Source organism: Xiphophorus hellerii, chromosome 8 (assembly GCF_003331165.1).
Source record: "Xiphophorus hellerii strain 12219 chromosome 8, Xiphophorus_hellerii-4.1, whole genome shotgun sequence".
In the NCBI taxonomy this organism is placed as follows: Eukaryota; Metazoa; Chordata; class Actinopteri; order Cyprinodontiformes; family Poeciliidae; genus Xiphophorus; species Xiphophorus hellerii.
Window position 1 is genome coordinate 29,342,733 of NC_045679.1, and position 20,603 is coordinate 29,363,335.

A 20,603-nucleotide genomic window follows, 5' to 3' on the forward strand; every position below is an offset into this window, starting at 1 on the left:
TAGCTGCTTGAAATAATCCGTTCCCCCTCTATAACATGGGAACAAATTAACCTAACATCCTTGGCTGTGCTTATTCCTCTCGTAATCAACAACAAATCATGTGATTTTGGTAACATTTGCTTCTTTTTTGCCAAAGTTATAAAAGCCAAATAACATATTTTAGCTATTTTTCCTGGTGAAAAATAAACTGGGTGAGTTAAATTTTAGTATACTTAATCATACTTTAAGTCAGACTAATCATGAGGACACTTCAAATTCACTTAGGATTAGTTAACTTAAAGTGTGCTATTTTGGAACAACTAATTTTGTGCTTACTGTATTTTAACAGAATGTAAATTGTACTAAAGCAAAGTTTTAAGTACTTTGTACTTAAAACTCATGTACTTTTATTTTTAAGTTATTTTTATAACTTAAAAATAAGTTATAAAAATAATTTATAACTTAAGTTATAATTCGAAGCAATTTATAACTTAAATTATAAATTAATTTAAATTAAATTTAAATTAATTTTAATTTAAAGTAAAATTTGGAGCAATTTATAACTTAAGTTATAAATTGCTCCAATTTATAACTTATAAAAGTTAGAAATTTTATCATTTATAACGTATAATCCGAGTTATAACTTGGAATTTATAACTACAAGTTATAAGTTAGGATATACTTTAAGCATATTTCTTTTTATGTAATAAACATGCTTGATTAGTATATTTTGAGTGTACTAATTTTGTGATTGAATTATATTTAAAATATATTTAGAATGTATTAAGATATTGGCATTACATATTTTATACATTAGTGTGATCACAGTATGCTCCAATTAAAAGTTTGGTTTATTATAATTGCTAATGAAGTACACTCCTTAGTTACTTTTATTATTCTGTTTTGCCACTTTGTAAATTTCATGCTTCATACACACTACAGCACTGCAAACACATCAGGCTACCAGAACACAGAAGGATCAATTACAACACACTTTCTGGCTGTAAAAATTACATTGTGTATTCAATGTATTCACATTTTTCAAGAGTACATTGCCAATATTCTACCATAGAATTGTACAAATTGTAAATATATTCAAAGTTTACAGACAACATGGATCAGCATGTCCATGATCTGAACATGCTGATCCTTGCAGAGTGGTGAGGGAGGCTGGTGGTGCCCATCTCCAGCAGTCAACAAATGAGAGGGGGGGTTCTCCCTGGACAGGTCGCCAGTCTATCACAGGGCCCTGCAAGTTACCAATGAATAAAATGTATGAAAGAGAAATACAAAAGGAATAAATTCTGTCCAATTATCTTCAAATCAAATAATGTTTAGTGTAATAACTTAGTGTTGGAAACACATCAGTTTTTGCTGTTGTTAAAAATTTAGCCAGCTGCTCAGTGTAAAGGGGAAAAAAAGGGGAAAAAAAGACTTACACCATGAAGACGATGTAGAGCTTCATCCTCAGAACTGGTTGGTGATCAGGTGGAGCAAGGGGACTGTCGCGCTGACGTCACAACCGCATGCGCAAATGCGGCTCTCTTTTTTCCGCTTTGAGTTACCATGACAGCTAGAAAAGACAAAGTCTTATTTCAGACGCAAATAAAACAATACTATGAACATTGGTGTCTTCCTAATATAATGGGCTTTTAAGGTTTCATGGATTTCCAAGCGGTCCTGAATTAAGAAGACGGTGGTTTGTAAATATTCGTCGCTACCAGTTAAAGCACAGCAAAGTTTGCAGCCTTCACTTCACTCCGGATCAACTTCTTCAGCCTAAAGCAGAAGGTAAAGGAGCCTCCTGTGTTATTTCCATGTAATCACTTCTGTACTCAGCCTGAAAGAGAGTTTATGGGAACCAGAGAGCAGACCAGAGCCAGACAGCCGAGCTACTGATCTTCCTGTACACACTGCTGTAAACACCGTCCTGCTTCACAAGAAACATGCAAAACTAATAAAGCGAAATAACACGGAGACCTTAAGGAACACGGTCATATTTTTCTAAAAGCAACAACTTTGAACCTGAACAGTCAGCTGAACTAGAACTCTGACACCAGAGCTGCTCTACTGTTAAGCTATGGGCTTGTTGTTCCTCAGGCTTCAGAAGCAAAAAGCCTGAACCGTAAAATCCCCCGTTACTTGGTCTCTGACACTAACGACGATAAACGCACGTAATATACTTGAACATAAGGTAAAAAAAATTGTCCGTTAATGAATGATGAAAAATGTTTAGATACTTAAATAGCACATTTTTACAAGAAAAATGTCTAGCATAAGCTAAAGCTAATGTTAGCCACAAAGTTTAAAGAAAGTAAAACTCACCTTCGTATCTGTGTATAATGAGGCGAACATCTTAAAACCTTTCTCCAGCTTACTTGTCAGGGCTTCGGATCGATGTACATCATTAATTGTTACCTTGGACAAGCCCTGCAAATACCGAGTGTAAAGAGCCTTTTGCAATAGATCGGAAAAGATTGAGCCGCTTTTCCCCGAACGCGGAAGCTGAGGTGCCGGAATGTCTCGTTCATGGTATCCTCCTTTTTCACTCCTCAGCAGGCCACTTCCAGAGTTTCTGCAAACACTTCAAAACACATCATTAAAATGTAAATGCAAAGGTAAATAAAATGGATGATAATATAAAATAAAGGTAAAACAAATAAATGATAATAAAATATAAAATACTTCCAACAAAGACAAAGAGATAGACAGAGAAATTGAGTTCTCAGAGAAATAACTTGCATCAGACAGAGAACTTACCGTATCAAATTGACAAAAAGATGATGAATAACTACACCAGTATTTCGCCAGTGACACTTACTCCTAAGTGTCACTCCACCAATGACAAAGAGATTGATGGAGAAATGCATGCAGTCGTCTCTAAATCATACATACATCCATACATACATGGAAATCCGATGGGATTTCCACGTAACATTTTATGATTGACTCTTGTGAACCTCTAAGGAGCCCAATAGTATTGAATTGTAATTTCACTAGGTTAATCCCTCAGCTATATCTCCTCGCTACATTGGCCGATCTGCACCAGATTTTTTGTGCGTCGTCAGGGAGCAATGCTGGAACCCCCGCGGTGGCCAATAGGCCGCAGCCCGACCCCACTTGCGGCTTTAATTAGGCCCGAGCAGCAAAGCGCTGCGAAGGCCTATTGTATCTGTACTGTTTCTTCTTATTCTTATTTTTCTGCCACCCCAAAGAGGCGCCTTTTTGGAGGCTTTATCATATTAAAAAACTCACCAAACTTGGCGGATGCATACAGCGAGTTTCAAATTTACATATTTTAAGGTCGTCACAAAAATCACAAAAAAAAATGGCTCAACGGCGCCACCTAGCAATTTTCAAAAGACCCTTTGCTATTCACTTACTTCATCGTAGAGACCTGAAATTCGGTACAGTTGTAGAGCTCACCAAGACGCTCAGAATTCACAATTAATGTCATAGTGCAAGTATCACAGGAAGTCGGTCATTTTGGATTGAAGGTCCGATTTTGACCCCATTTTGGCCATTTACAGCCTTCGTATTTGATCAAACTCCTCCTAGGGATTTCGATTAATCGGCTTCAAACTTGGCCAATTAAAAGTTGTCAAAATGGTGAGTTTTTGAGCATGTTGAAGGGCGGTTACCAGGGGTCAAAGTTCAGCTACTCGCCCTGAAACAAGAAACTCTTATATTTCCTATACAAAAACACATAGAGGGACCAAACTTTCAGTGATTGATCGTCATCGGGTGTCCTAAAATACCCTGTGGTGAAAAAATTCCATCACTTAGGCCACGCCCCCTGAGAGCAGGAAGTGGCATGTTTTACTGTGAACGGTCGCTATCTTACCCCTTTGACCTAATCAACATGAAACTGTGTCCAGAGACAGAAGACATGTTGGTGTGTTGTGGATTCTAACCCCGACCGGCTGCAATGAAGCAGGTGGACGTGGCGGCGTTGCGAACACCGTTGAAATATGTTTGGCTCTGAATTCCACAGTTTCGGGCCGAGCTGCTCCAAACTCACTAGGATGGATCCTTATCCACCCGCCAACAGGAATCCATAGCGAAATTTGGTGGGCGTGGCCTCATTTCTCTACAGCGCCCCCTAGAATATTTTAAATGATCAGCCCCAAGCCATGCTTTAACCTAGAATTATGAAACTTGGTACACTTGTGTAACTTGTCAGGACGTACAAAAAAGTCTCTTGGAGCCATGCTCTAAACCCAACAGGAAGTCGGCCATTTTGGATTGAAGGTCCGATTTCGTCCCCACTTTTGACGTTTACAGCCTTTGTATTTGATCGAACTCCTCCTAGGGATTTCGATTGATCGACTTCAAACTCGGTCAGTCTGTTCATAAGGCATGGCCGGTTTTTAGTTATCAAAACGGTGAGTTTTTGAGCATGCTGAAAGGGCGTTTCCTGGGGTCAAAGTTCACCTACTCGCCATGAAACACGAAACTGTTATATGTCCTACACAGAAACACACAGAGGCACTAAACTTTCAGTGATTGATCAACATCGGGTGTCCTACAATATCCAATGGTCAAATGATGACATCACTTAGGCCACGCCCCCTGAGAACAGGAAGTGTCATGTTTTACTGTGAACGGTCGATAGCTTCTGCAGTGGCGAGCAGGCTGCGGCTCTGGAAACTGCGAGAGCTTCTGCGGTGGCTGGAACCCCCGCGGTGGCCAATAGGCTGGAGCGGCGCTTGGCTGTGAGGGCCGCACGAGGCTGCTCGCAACTTAAATTTTTTTTTATTATCTTTGAAATTTTAACAAAAATAGTAAAAGATTACTAAGGCACCTAAAAAAGCATACTTTATTAGCCTAAAGTATAGACTATTTCATCAGGTCTCTAACCTTTTCTTATCTTAAGTTTTAAGGCTTGTCCAAGTCGTTTGAGCTTCTGGGTAGAAGCTGAGGTTGAGACCAAAGACCAGCAGTCAGAGAGTGAGGAAATGGAAGTAGGAGCTTCAGCAGCAGCTGGAGACACTGAGCATGAGACCAGAGAGCCAATTCTGCATGATATTGCTGGAATTCTTCAGGCGTTCATGGGACAACGGGAAGTTAGGGAGAAAAAGCAAAGAGAGGTTTCCGCACAACAAGAACAGCGCTTCAAGTGTTTGCAACACCAGTTTAGGCTTTTGCAGATGGAAATGCATGCCAGGACAACCTCGACCCCTGAGCCCACATCAACTGATCCACAGCCTGTTGAAACTCAAACTGATGTTCAGATTCAAGCAACATCTCAACCTGAGGATTCAGATTCAGCTTCCAGCTCAAAAGATTAGTCTGTGCACATTTGTCATCCTAAATTGGAAAAATTAACTGTTGAAGATGATATTGAACACTTTCTGACTACTTTTGAGAGAATTGCAGCTGCTTATTGTTGGCCAAAGTCAGACTGGATTTTTCATCTCATTCCTCTTCTGACTGGTAAGGCTCGCAGTGCCTATGTTAACATGGATGTGGATGATTCCCTAGAATATGAAAAGGTAAAAGCTGCCATCTTACAAAATATGATATAAATCCAGAAACTTACTGACAAAGATTTCGCTGCCTTGATAGTCTTGATGAGAGTCCAAAGGAATTGTATTCAAGACTCAAAGAACTTTATGAGAAGTGGATTCAACCTAAAGATAAAACTGTGAAACAAGTTGACGAACTGATTATTCTGGAACAATTTTTGAGAATGCTGTGTCCTGAGCTTCAGGTCTGGATAAAGGAGCACAATCCAAAGTCTGCTGCAGAAACTGCTACTCTGGCATCCGCCAGTGTAGCAGTGTTTGTAGCTGCCAGAAGTAGGAGTCAGCCATGGAGCAACAGTGCATGGAGAGCTGCCAAAGACTCTCGTCGGTTACAATCCTCAAAGCCTCATCAAAAGTTAGCAACGGGTGTGGGTAAGTCTTTTTTAAGAGAAAATCGGCCTTTCAAGACAAGGAAAAGGACCACCAGTGTGTTACCTCTGTGGACAAGAAGGTCACACCAAGCCCATGTGCCCCAAGAATCAAAGTAAGCTAACTCAAATGTGTTTTGTGCCTAATCAGAATATGGATATTAAACCTGAAATAAAGCAGTCAAATAAAATCATTCTAGTGAAGATTGCTGGACATGAAATGAATGCTTTAATAGATACTGGCAGCACACAGACTCTAGTGCACAAGAAACATGTACCAACTACAGTAATTGTATATGCCCTTTTGAAACAATATTGGTTTGCTGTGTACATGGTGATGAGAAATGATACCCCACTACTGATATGTTTGTTGAGGTGCAGGGGGCTCCCTATCTGTTGAAGGTTGGGGTGACTGATAACCTACCTGTAGTTCTTGGGGAGGATCTGCCTGTCATTTATGATTTATTGAGGGATATGCAGAGCTGTAATGTGGCTGTAACCAGGTCCCAAGCTAAAAATCAAGATGAGCATTTTGCAACACTCAGTGCTTTACCTTTTTTTCAAGGCTGAGTTGCAGACAGAACCTGGGAAATCTCGGAAGCCACGCAGTCAAAGAAGGCGGGAGAAATTTCAACATGCTCTGGCTGAGACTTCAGTTGAAGTGCCTCCAAATATGCCACTGGGTTTTTCAATACCCACAAACATCAGACAAATGCAGCAGAATGATCCAACTTTGTCTGCCCTGCTCTGTAGGGTCTGACACAAATAAAGAGCAGTACATATTGCAAGAAGGCATTTTATACCATCAACATGGCCAGTTTAAGCAGTTAGTTAAAGAAGGCTCATGAGACAGTGCTGACTTTAGGACATTCTATTCCCTGGGCTGGCCATCTTGGGAAGTATAAGACCACTGCTCGCATTAAGCGGTACTTTTTCAGGCCTGGGCCATCAGATGTTGCTCTATTTTGCAGAAGCTGCCCTGAGTGTCAGAAAACCTCAATTAGAGTCCCTACCAAAGCACCACTTCAACCCTTCCCCCCCTCCCCATCATTGGCACACTTTTTCTACGTCTTGGGATGGACATAGTTGGCCCTGTGGAAAAAAGTAAATCTGGAAATTGCTTTATGCTAGTCATTACAGACTATGCGACCAGATATCCTGAAGTTTTTCCATTAAAGACTGTTGAAGCAAAACATGTGGCTTCCTCACTGATTCAACTTTTCTCAAGGGTTTGATTTCCACAGGAGATTTTAACTGATCAAGGCATTAACTTTATATTCACACTGTTGAAACAGGTCTGTAAGGTGTTGGGCATCAGGAGCATGAGGACAACACCATACCACACACAGACGGATGGCCTAACAAAGCGTTTTAACCAAACCCTCAAACAAATGCTTCGTAAGTTTGTTCATGATACAGGCTCTGATTGGGATCAGTCGTTGCCATACTTCCTTTTTGCTTACAGGGAGGTTCCTCAGGCTTCCACAGGTTGCTCCCCATTTGAGCTCCTTTATAGCCATGATGTGAGGGGCCCTCTGACCCTGCTGAGAGATGCATGGGAGGGAGATCAAAGTAAAGAGGATCCTGTTAACATTATTTCATTTGTCCTCCATATGAGGGATAAACTGCAGCAGATGAGTGAGTTGGCAGCTGCTCAGTGACACCAAAAGGTTTGGTTTGATAAAAAAGCTCGCCACATAAGTTCTGTTCCTGGTCAGAAGGTTTTGGTTATGTTGCCAACTTCTGACAGCAAGTTGCAAGTGGTAGGGACCCTTTGAAGTACTGAGGAAAACTGGACCTACTACCTACCAAGTCTCCAAACCAGGTTTTCAACGAGGGAGTCGAGTGCTCCATGTTAATCTTCTCAAGGAGTGGATTCCATGGAAGAAGAATTAAACAGAGGTGTTGCTTATTCAGAGTGGATGAGGAGAAAGAAGTTAATGACTATTTGCCTTCAGTAACATCCTCTGTGCTGGACCTAAGCCATCTCACCAGTGAGCAACAGTCTCAGGTAACACCTCCTATTACTAATGACATATTTCAAGAGTGCCCAGGTCGCACCACTCTGGTGGAGCACAGCAGTGTTCTAATGCTGTTATAAGTTACAGGATACCAGAACGCTTTTGGGAGGAGATGGACCTCATACTGTCTCTAGGAATCATTCAAGCTTCAACAAGTGAGTGGTGCAACCCAGTTGTTTTGGTTCCGAAAAAGGATGGCAAAATAAGATTTTGCATCTACTACAGGTATCTCAACTCCATATCAAATTTGACTCCTACCCAATGCCACTTACTGAAGACCTCATTGAACACCTGGGGGAAGCAACTATTGATCTGTCTAAAGGCTGCTGGCAGGTGCCTGTCACCAAACAGTCCCAGGAGCAACAGCATTTCGCGCCTCTTGGGGATTGTTCGAGTTCCCAGTCCTGCCATTTGGTCTCCATGGGGCCCCAGCAACATTTCAAAGACTAATGGATCAGGTACTCTGTGGGCTCTCAACATTCACCTGTGCATACCTTGATGATGTTGTGGTTTTCAGTGAAACTTGGGAAGAGCATGTTGACCATCTAAAGGAGGTCCTGGATTGGCTGCATTCTGCAGGCCTTACAGTCAGCAAAGTGTACTCTTGCTAGGACAGAAATACAGTACCTTGGGTACACCATTGGAGGTGGCACTCTTAAACCTCAAGTTGATAAAATCAATGCAATAGCATCCTGTCTGCTCCCACAAACCAGGAAACAGCTACGGTCTTGGCTGCATTCTACCACAGATTCATCCTCAATTTCTCAGCTAGAGCAGCATCCCTAACAGACATGACAGGTTCCAGAAGTCCCACCAAAATTCAATGGACAGCAGATGCTGTTGCTGATTTTAAGGACATTAGCCAATTCCTGAGTAAGAATCCAATTTTGCACTCACCAGATTTGACAAAATCTTTGTTGCAGACTGATGCTTCTGAAAGGGGTTTTGGGGCAGTGCATCTGCAGGGACCACCAGAGAACCAACATCCAGTTGCCTACATCAGCCGCAAGCTGCTCCCAAGGGAGAGACAATATGCAGAGACAATATGCAGAGACAATATGGAGAGAAGGAAGCCATGGCTATTAAATGGGCCCTTGACTCGTTCAAATATTATTTGCTTGGAAGAGAATTCACCCTTCGGACTGATCATAGAAAAAATGAAGGACACTAATGGGAGAATCACCAGATGGTATCTTGCTAGGCAGCCATTTCAGTTCAAGGTTCACTATCTCTGGCAAAGACATCACCACTACTGATTACTTTTCTCGGTGCCAGAGAGAAGACCAGGAAGTGGGGGAGTGTGTGATGGCCAAATCCATGGCCACACTCCTTTGTCGGTAACTCTTTTTATGCACAATTTATTTTTTCATACAAACACAACACTTTTATTAGTTGATTTGGATACATTTGTTCTATTTGTTAGTGCGCACATTTAGTTAGCATATATATCAATTTAAGTGAATTTTTTTGCTTAAGATTAACTCTGTTTTTCCTGCTGGTACTTACCTGCCTTGGAGTTGCCAGACAAAGGATGGGGGCCAGGGCTCAGCAGGCTTCAATGCTGATCGGACTGCACCACTAGTTCCTGCTGGCAGGGGGAATTTGTAGTTTCTTTGTTTAGATAAGTTTTGTATTTAAGTAAATATTAGTATTTAAAGTTTAATATTTTTGATTTTCATTTTTAGGTCTTTAGCCAAACTTAGCTGTACTGTTTTGTTTTGTGTTATTTATAATTGTATTCTGTTTAGCTACCCTATTGTGTCTTAAATGGTCTAATCCAGTGTTTTTCAACCTTTTTTGAGCCAAGGTACATTGTTTTCATTGAAAAAATCACGAGGCACACCACCAACCAAAAATGTAAACATATGATACTCTATTGCCACCTATATTAAATACAGGTAAAAGCCAGTAAATTAGAATATTTTGAAAAACTTGATTTATTACAGTAATTGCATTCAAAAGGTGTAACTTGTACATTATATTTATTCATTGCACACAGACTGATGCATTCAAATGTTTATTTCATTTAATTTTGATGATTTGAAGTGGCAACAAATGAAAATCCAAAATTCCGTGTGTCACAAAATTAGAATATTACTTAAGGCTAATACAAAAAAGGGATTTTTTAGAAATGTTGGCCAACTGAAAAGTATGAAAATGAAAAATATGAGCATGTACAATACTCAATACTTGGTTGGAGCTCCTTTTGCCTCAATTACTGCATTAATGCGGCGTGGCATGGAGTCGATGAGTTTCTGGCACTGCTCAGGTGTTATGAGAGCCCAGGTTGCTCTGATAGTGGCCTTCAACTCTTCTGCGTTTTTGGGTCTGGCATTCTGCATCTTCCTTTTCACAATACCCCACAGATTTTCTATGGGGCTAAGGTCAGGGGAGTTGGCTGGCCAATTTAGAACAGAAATACCATGGTCCGTAAACCAGGCACGGGTAGATTTTGCGCTGTGTGCAGGCGCCAAGTCCTGTTGGAACCTGAAATCTCCATCTCCATAGAGCAGGTCAGCAGCAGGAAGCATGAAGTGCTCTAAAACTTGCTGGTAGACGGCTGCGTTGACCCTGGATCTCAGGAAACAGAGTGGACCGACACCAGCAGATGACATGGCACCCCAAACCATCACTGATGGTGGAAACTTTACACTAGACTTCAGGCAACGTGGATCCTGTGCCTCTCCTGTCTTCCTCCAGACTCTGGGACCTCGATTTCCAAAGGAAATGCAAAATTTGCTTTCGTCAGAAAACATGACTTTGGACCACTCAGCAGCAGTCCAGCTCTTTTTTTCCTTAGCCCAGGTGAGACGCTTTTCGCGCTGTTTCTTGGTCAACAGTGGCTTGACACGAGGTATGCGGCAGTTGAAACCCATGTCTTTCAAGCGTCTCTTGGTGGTGGATCTTGAAGCACTGACTCCAGCAGCTGTCCACTCCTTGTGAATCTCCCCCACATTTTTGAATGGGTTTTTTTTCACAATCTTGACTAGGGCGCGGTGATCCCTATCGCTTGTACACTTTTTCTGACCACAGTTTTTCCTTCCCTTTGCCTCTCTATTAATGTGTTTGGACACAGAGCTCTGAGAACAGCCAGCCTCTTCAGCAATAACCGTTTGTGTCTTTCCCTCCTTGTGCAATGTGTCGATGGTCGCCTTTTGGACAGCTGTCAAATCTGAAGTCTTCCCCATGTTTGTGTAGGCTTCAGAACTGGACTGAGAGACCATTTAAAGCCCTTTGCAGGTGTTTTGAGTTAATCAGCTGATTAGTTTGTGGCACCAGGTGTCTTCAAAATTTAACCCTTACACAATATTCTAATTTTGTGACACACGGAATTTTGGATTTTCATTTGTTGCCACTTCAAATCATCAAAATTAAATGAAATAAACATTTGAATGCATCAGTCTGTGTGCAATGAATAAATATGATGTACAAGTTACACCTTTTGAATGCAATTACTGAAATAAATCAAGTTTTTCAAAATATTCTAATTTACTGGCTTTTACCTGTATATAGTCATTCTTATCAAAGTGTATTGAATCGGAATCAAATAAACACAAAAAGTTATTTTTTATCATATTTTATATTTCATATTTCAAATTGCACTTAACATGTCCACTTCAAAAGAACACCTGAACAGTGGCACAACAATGTGGTCTTAAATTTAAAGAGGTTGTAGAAAACTGAGAGAAGCAATAATATTTGGGAAAGATTTCACTGTTACAATATGAAGAGTTGTATGTACAAAATGTTAATATCTGTATATTTTACTCATTTAGTGTGAAACTTGTGCATGTTTGGATGAACACGGAGCTGATATCCTGGCAGGAATTGAAGAAAGACACACACGAAGCTCTTCCTCAACAGCTCTCAGTCTCTCTGTTTTTAGTTTTTATAGTAGCCAGGCTTGAGAAGCTCACTTCACACAGATATGTTGTGGAAAATGGGAGCAATGTTAAAATAGCTTTGTTTGCCAGAACAGGAAACTCCTTGGCAGCAGTCAACCAAAAACTGTCCAATGGTAGATCAGCAAAGCTCAGCTTTAAACCACTATTTTGTCTCAGTTCAGTTAGTTCTTCCTGCTCCTGCAAAGCCATGTTCTTTCCAACAACTGCTGAGCTGTATGGGTCCCTAACCCAGTCAAGGCATTCAGTGAAGGCTGAAGAGAAATAAAATGACATCTTCTCCTGGAGAGTTTTTAAATGTGTACCTATTATTTCACAGCAGTGTGAACATTTTGTCATTTCTTGGTTAGTGGGAACATTTCAAGGTTGCCACTTTCCACATGTTGTTGTCAGAGGTGCACCTTTGAGCGGAATCCTTTTATTTTATCCGTACTTGTGAGCAGGTTTTCATTTCGGCCTTGCATTCGTGTGTTCAGTTCATTCAGATGGTGAAAAATATCCGCCAGGTATGCCAGCCTTGCACACCACTCATCACTTGCAAGCAGCTTTGCGTAATCGGACCCCTCATTTGTCAGATTCACTCTGAGTTCCTCCCGCAGCTCATACACACGGGCTAGTACCTTGCCGACAACCATCGGACCTCCGTGTGAAACAACAAGGTCTTATGCTCCGCTCCCATTTCCTCACACAAAGATGCAAATATGCGGCTTTTCACAGGTCGTGCCTTCACAAAGTTTACCATATTTACAACATCATTCAACACAGGTGCTAGGTCTGCTGGTAAAGTCTTGGCCATGAGGGCCTCACGGTGTAAGAAACAGTGCGTAATAATTACATCTGGGTTTCTTTCCTTCACTCTGCTTACAAAGCCTTTGGTGCGCCCGACCATGGTTGCAGCTCCATCAGTGCAAACACTCGTGCAGTTTTCCCACTTAAGTCCTCCTTGTTCAAGATATTCTGATGTGACCCAAAAAATTTCTTCTCCTGTTGTCCTTTCTGGCAATGCCTTGCAAAATAGGAAGTTTTCTCTGATTGTGTCTCCATCCACAAAACGCACATTCGCCAAGAGTTGAGCATGTCCTTTAATATCAGTACACTCGTCAAGTTGCAACGCAAATTTTTCACTGATACGGATCTTTTCTAAAACCACACTTTCGATGTCTGCAGACATGTCATCAATACGTCTGGAAATTGTGTTATCTGAGAGAGGGACTTTTGCTGTTTCTTTAACTGCTTCAGGTCCGAGCATCTCATTTACAATGGCTTTGCATGCAGGTAATATTGTCTCTGCCACAGTGTGGGACCTTTTTGATTTAGCTACAAGTTCAGCTACGTGGTAGCTAGCTTTAAAGGCTCTCTCATTTACCTTTGTGGTTTTTCTCATAAAAGTTGCCTGTTTCTCCATGTGTTTACGCAGGAGAACAAAATAGTCTGCTTTCTTGTTCTGAAGCGAAGGGTGTTTCGTTTGGAGATGGCGTTTAAGCTTGCTTGGTACCATAGAACTGTTGGATAGCTTTTCACCGCATACCAAGCACAACGGATTCGGTGTCGTTGCATTCCCGGTAAAAGTAAATCCAAATGAAATGTAACTCTCACTGTACTGTCTCGAGCTCACGGTATTTGCATTCTGTTGATATCCACTCATACTAGGGCCTTCATCTGGGTCCGAATTTTGTCCAGGGACCAGATCGGAGTTAGCATTTTTTCTTTTCAAAAACTTTTCCATCACTGTCATCACAGTCTTGCTAGATACAATGCTCTCACCTCTACCTGTCACATTCACGCATCACTAATTCTCTTGTTTTAACGTACAATGCTATGTACCTACTGCCATCTAGTGGTAAGGAAATTACATGATTATGCCGCTAGTCACTACTACAGCACAGACACTAGAAGATAGCATATTATTTGCAGATAATTAATTTGTTTTCAAAAAATCTTTTTAGACCAATTAGGTGAAATTTCCACGGCACACCTGACGATCACTCACGGCACACTAGTGTGCCGCGGCACAGTGGTTGAAAAACATTGGTCTAATCAGCCAGTTTATAAACCCCCGTGTGTCATTTCTTTGGGAGGTCAGTTATATTTGTTTGTGCAGCCAGTTTGTTTACATTTTTGCCTGATTTCAGTTTTGTTTCTTTGATCTCTTTTATGAGCTCAGTTTATCTTTTGTCATTTATAATCTTTGGGATAATTTTTTTTAAAAACAACCTATTCTTTTTCTTCTTTTGCTCTTTTCGTTGGTTGGATATTTTGTTTGTTTCCTTTTAATACACGTGAAGCACTTTTAATTACCTTGTTGCTGAAAATGTGCTATGCAAAAAAAATTACCCTACCTTAACTTACCTTTTATGTGCCAAGGAGGTAAATAGCTAGATCATGTATTCACTCTCTTTCAAGAAAAGTAAAGGAAGGAACAACAACTATAAAAAGGAAGCTGAGTCGGGTTTTTTTCAGGAACGGTGGTGAAATGCGCAGCTATTCACTTTTCATTTTCACTTCAAGATAATAATTGCGGTACTGTGGTTCACATATTGTATAAATAATCATGGTGGACTGGCATGGGCAAACATACCAAGGTTATGTTTTGGTCCCACTCTAGCCCTGCCTCCAACCTTCAATGATCCACCAAAATCACTCAACAAAATTGCTTGAGTAACAAGTGCTTTAAAAATTCCATTTCACAAATCAAGCCTCAATATTTGGAAGACAGTAGTCTTCCAAAGATTGAGGCATCTCAGGCTTATAGTTTAAGGTTCAACTATTCAGGATGTTGCTGTAAAATCTTGAGATACTGACGTTTTTAAAATAAAGATAAACCTATTTAAGATAGCTAAACATTTTCCAACTTTCGCATTTTCCAACATTTTATGTAATATGAAGCCTAGGCGTAAATTCAAACTGGAAGACTCCTTAACCCCACCTGCATCATCCAATCGGTGTGTCCCGCTTATCATCAACGACCTATCAACACTGGACCAAGCCACGTCACGGCCAATCACCGACCAAGCCCCAGTTGATAAGGACCTCCGTCCATGGCATCTTCCGCATTCCAGCTGCGCTCAACCCACCTCCGCCCCTTCTCCACCTCCACTCTCCTGGCTCTCCAGGCTCGCATTCTTCAGCTCCCTCCACCACCAATGTCGGGCCCCGGGGGATGACATTCCAAACCAGCATCAGGAATGCTCAGCCAAGCCTATTGCAATTCACAGCTCAATGTCCTCAGCTTTGGCCCGAGCGCCAAAGAACTTTAATTCATGTATGTCAATAAACCTTTTTAATTGCTGTCTTTCTCCGTCTGAGTCTCTCCAGATTGAAATGTTTTTTGTAAGCAAATGAACAATTGTGTTTAACAAGGCCCATTAAAAACTCAAAACTCCAGCAGAATTTATTTATTTAACCTAAATCAAACTACTTAATGCACACAATATTTTGTATGTAAATTGTTGTAAAAGTCAACCATAATACTAGAAAGAATTTGGCTGAATACTTCAAAAGATTGATCTTGTAATGTGTTTTCATGTACTTCAGTCTGACCCAAATGTCAGACTGAAGTACATGAACCATTGGCCCACCTCAGATGTCACTTCTGTGCTCTACAGTTGTCATATCTTGTTTATATTATACGTTTATATATATATATATATATATATATATATATATATATACATATATATTATACGTTTATATATTTGTTTATATTATATCTTATTGCAGCCCAAGGTGTTTTTTGTTAGGTTCTGGGGTTTCTTTTTGTTTTTGTGGGTTTTCCGGATCGGGTCCACCAGATGGTGCCACAAGGCTGCTGACTGGAAGAAGCACGCCCATGGTTACGCACCAGTATTCAATCATCTCATCAACACCTGGAGCTTAAAGGAAGCGGACTGCCAGCACTTCAGCGCCTGAGTGTTTGCCTTCTATGGTACTCCGAGCCCCCAGAGATAGCCCTCTGTGATTCTTTGTTCCTCGAGAAAATTGTTTGGAATAAGCCTTCGTTGTCCTCCTTCTGCAGGTGTTCCATCCTGTGAAGCCATGGATTCCCCTCAAGCAGATCTAGTCCTCGCTGTTGGATTCTGTTCCCCTCGTGACGCTGTGGAACGTACCCACTGGTTGCCCGAGTTCCATCTCCACATCTCCCTCGATCTTCATCATTCCCCGCCATCCCTTCCACACCAGTTCCTTCGCTACACCTGTACTTACCTGTCCGCCCTCCGCCGCAGTCGATGTACCTCCATCGGATCCTGCTCAGTTGAGACCCTCCATCTGGAACCCAGACCTCCCGCTAGAGAACCTGGACCCTCGAACCTGGAATCAACCCCTCCCAGACCAAGATCATCTCACCACAAGTAAGATCAGTCCAATTGTCTCAGAGCTCCCGTTTACCATTACCCTGAACTCACCAAGTCTAATCTATTCTGTAGGGAGCCGACGACTTCGTGAACCCTCCCCTGGAGCCACCCCCCATCCAGCACATCTTTATATTTCAATAAACCACCTTTTACTGATACCTGTTCTCCTGTTGTGTTCTGCATGTGGGCAAGAAAAACTGAACCCATCATGACATTTTTGTCAAATTTGCAGGATTCACTTGGATTCAGACGAGATTATATTGCATTTATCATTGAATTCCTCCAACCCATAAAATCCAAATGTACTTGCTGTTATTTATTGATAATAGCAAATAAACATCAATAATGCCTTGTCACTGTAGCATTTTTTGGTATGCAGATTAAACATCTAAATAATAGCTTTCACGCAACAAAAAACAGAAGTCTCTTGAAAACAAAATTCAGAAAAATAACATCCACCTTAGAGAAGCTTTAAAAGGTAACAGGTGAAGATTGGACATATGAATACTAATAGTATTTCAGCAATGCAATTTATTTTAATCATTACCATTGAAGTTTGAACTATTTGCAACTTAACAAAATTAAAACAATCCACGATTACCAGGTACCAAACTGGCTTTGTTGTTAAAATTACTCTTGTATCTGTGGTTTTCTAAAATACTCAGTTCAATTTATTTCACTTTATTTATTCACAACCAATGTTATCTCATGTTTACTGTTAAACAAAGCACACGCTTCAGCACACAGATATTGTTGGTGGTCTTATGAAATATATCCTCCTGGTCCTGGGTCAATTTTCTAATGTGAAAAAATGTTATCAGTAATGATAATGAATGATACATTTATTACTGACAACTCATTCAGTAATGAATGTCAGAAAAGCACCCTCCATCTCCTGAACTTTGTTCAGGATGTTTTATGACTCTGGTTGCCAGGGCCATCCTGTATGCTGTGGTGTGCTGGGGCAGCAGGCTGAAGGTGGAGAACACCAACAGACTGAAGAAACTGATCTGGATGGCCAGTAACGTCGTTGGAGTGGAGCTGGACTCTGACAGTGATGTCAGAAATGAAGCCTAGGCGCAAATTCAAACTGGAAGATTCTTTAGCCCCACCTGCATCATCCAATCGGCGCGTCCCGCTCATCGCCGCCGACCTATCAACCCTGGACTAAGCCACGTCACATCCAATCACCGACCAAGGCCCAGTTGATAAGGACCTCCATCCATGGCATCTTCCGCTTTCCAGCTGCGCTCAACCCTCCTCCACCCCTTCTCCACCTCCACTCTTCAGGCTCGCATCCTTCACCGACCTCCACCACCAGTGTCGGGTCCCGGGGGATGACATTCCTAACCTTCATCGGGAATGCTCATCCGAGCTTATCGCAATTCACAGCTCAATGTCCTCAGCTGGGGCCGGAGCACCAAAGAACTTTAAATTCATGCATGTCAATAAACCTTTTTAATCGCTGTTTTTTTCCGTCTGAGTCTCTCCAGATTGAAAGAAGGTGTGATGGAGACCAGGGTTCCATCCCTAATAAATGATTATTGATATTGAATAATTAATGTTGAATTTATTTACAGAACAAATTATTTTTGTTTCAGTACTTTATTTCAGTTACATTGTGACATTTAATTAAACATTCTTTCAGGCAGAGGGACTGGCCATCATTCCTGTACTGGAAGAGTGTGGGGGAAATATCAGTTTGTTTCTGATTTAGATTGGTTTAATTTGAGTTTGCTAATTGGTTTGAGTACCGGTACTTACCTTTCTGGGTGTGTCTCCTCAACAGGCTGGTGCAGCAAAATGAGACAAGTGCTCCAGGTGCTGTTAAAAAGCTCCTGGACTATATTACCTTCAGTTAGGAGGGGTAATGCTCTTAGGAGTTAAATAAGTTAAATTTATTCTTTGATTGATCTTAGTTCTAATGATTTGCATGCATGCATGTGTGTGAGTATATTAATAAAGGTTAAATAAGCCTCGGAACTCCATCTGCTCATAGTCAAAACGAGAAGAGATTTTAATGCACATCTGCGGAACTAAACATCACATGCACATCGTTACAGTTGTCCCAAAATCTCTTGCCTTCTACTTCTGGTATCAGTTTTTTATAGGGTCCAAGCTCTACTGGTGTGTATTGGAAAATCTCGACCAATGGCGTTGCTTTTCTCCATTTACGTAGTTTATTTGGCTCCATCTTACACTGGATTGGAAGTTCCTTGGAAATATTAAGACCTACTGACCTCCAACATCTGCTCCATTTCAAAGGTGCAAAACAAGCCAATTATTATTCTTATCTATCCAAACAGATCGTTTCCCAAACATTCTTCCCGTCTCACTTCGGCTTCGCACGCCAGGGGAAGCCTGGAGCCAGGTCAATTCGACCTTCTATGGCGCCAGATTTCCTCAGTGAAAAAAGATAAGATAAGATGAGATAAGATAAGATAAGATTTATTTGTCATTGTCATCAACAGATTACAACGAGATTGAGATTTGCTCGACTCGAGTTAAGATGCAGGTTATGTGTATATACATAATATACAAAGATAAAGAAATGAATAGTACAAAATGAGAAATAAATAGACATCAGAAGATGGTTGCAGTGCCTGGAGGTGTCGCAACAGAATTTACATTTATAACAAAGTGGTGTCAAGAGCAGAAGTTCTTATGCCTTTGAATTTAGTGCCATGATTGCCATCGGGTAAAAACTGTTTTTAGGCGATTTGTCCTGGTTCACATTTATTCTTATTATTGCAACTGATTCTTATTATTGCAAATGATTCAATGATATTGCAAAAACAACTCCATAAAGAGTATTTCTGCTCTTACATAATCCCAATCCATTTGACACAATACATTCTTTTAGGTTAAAACATATCTTAGTGTGAAACCACCAAACTACATAATTTTTAACTATTAATATAATTATATTCCTCTACATTGGTACCATTTATTGTTTTGGTGTTAGGTTTGTGTAAGTAGTGTTTGTTTCTTCTTCTTTTTTGATCACCCCTTTATTTGGTATAAATGGTGAACTTGCCTCAGGTATAAATGCCAGCTTCTCGCTCTCACTGTGAAAATGGGTGTCGGTGTAACTGTGACCTGCAGCTCCAAATAAATCTACCTCGACTGCATTTTGTTGCCTTGCCTCCTTCCTGAATGCAGAGCCTCAGTCGGTCAAAGTGACAAAAGAATCATCCTGTCCCAGATGCAGGCCATCTTGGACAACGAGTCTCATCCATTCCATGGCCTGTTGGCTGGATACAGGAGCACCTTCAGCCAGAGACTTATTTTGCCAAAGTGCACCACAGAGTGGCACAGAAAGTCATTTCTGCCTGTTGCCATCAGGCTTTACAATGCCCAAGTCTGTGCTAATTGATTAAAAAATTTTCTGAGCTCATTTATAGGTTATTTATTGATTAATATATTGCATGTGATTGCTTGTTATTTATTTATTTATTTACTCTATTTAGTCATTATTTATGTATTTATTCTAGTCATTATCACTCTTAGATATATATATTTTATAAACTTTGTATTTATTATCTACGATGGAGTAGCTTTTAACAAATAAGCAATTTCCCCTTGGCGATCAATAAAGTATATTCTATTCTATGTTTAAAACAGTCCTTAATGTGACTTTTAACATTTTTGAAAGCACGTCCAACTGTTTAATGTATTTCTGTCACATTAAACAGTTGCTTAATTCCTACACCTGGTTGTGTAGGCAGGTGTGTGTAGTCAATACAGAATTGCCCTACACTTTATGTGACAAATATTTTATAGTGACAAGCACATATTATCTGAATAATATCATTATTGATGTGGCCCTGTGTAAATAATCTCATTGCTCCACCTCATGGTGGTCACATCATTACAGAATAGCAAACTGACTTACCTCAAATGGGGTGGTCTGAAACGTACAGAACCGATAGCACCAGCTGAGTTGCTGTGCATGAGTTTGTAACTCTGTACCCCAGAATATTAATGACTTCAAGAATAGTGGGATCCCATGCCTTCACAGGCGGTGAGTCAACTTGTGAAAGCACAATCACATTGTTGAGACATTGACATTATGTTTTTTGGCATAACCACCTCTGTTGTTGGCTTTTTTTTCCAATATCTTGTTTGGGGTTGGACATTACTGCCTAGTTTTACATCTGGCACAAACCTAACAGAGCAGTATAGAACAAGAGCAACCCCCAGGTCCTCAGTATTAAGATAGCTGTCATAGGCTATGTTCACACTGCAGGCTCAATTAACATTTTTTTGTGAAGGGAGGTTTTTTTTTTTTTTATTGCATGGTTGTTCACATTATGCAACTTCCATGTGATCTCCCTTATGAACTGGAAACAACCTAAAAGTGTCCTGCATGTGCAGTAGTGAATGGACCTTACACTTAGTAAGAGTTCTCAGAATTTGGAAGTAAAATGTAATGGTGGAGCACCAGGTCAGG

The 20,603-nt window shown here is 40.7% G+C and overlaps 1 long non-coding RNA gene across 1 annotated transcript; it reads left to right on the plus strand.

Moving 5' to 3' along the window:
- The first annotated feature begins 15,524 nt into the window (after positions 1–15,524).
- On the plus strand, positions 15,525–17,616 carry LOC116723855 (uncharacterized). Its single transcript, XR_004340056.1, has 2 exons — positions 15,525–15,723; positions 15,814–17,616. It is a non-coding gene; the product is annotated as an uncharacterized LOC116723855 (long non-coding RNA).
- Positions 17,617–20,603: the final 2,987 nt, after the last annotated feature.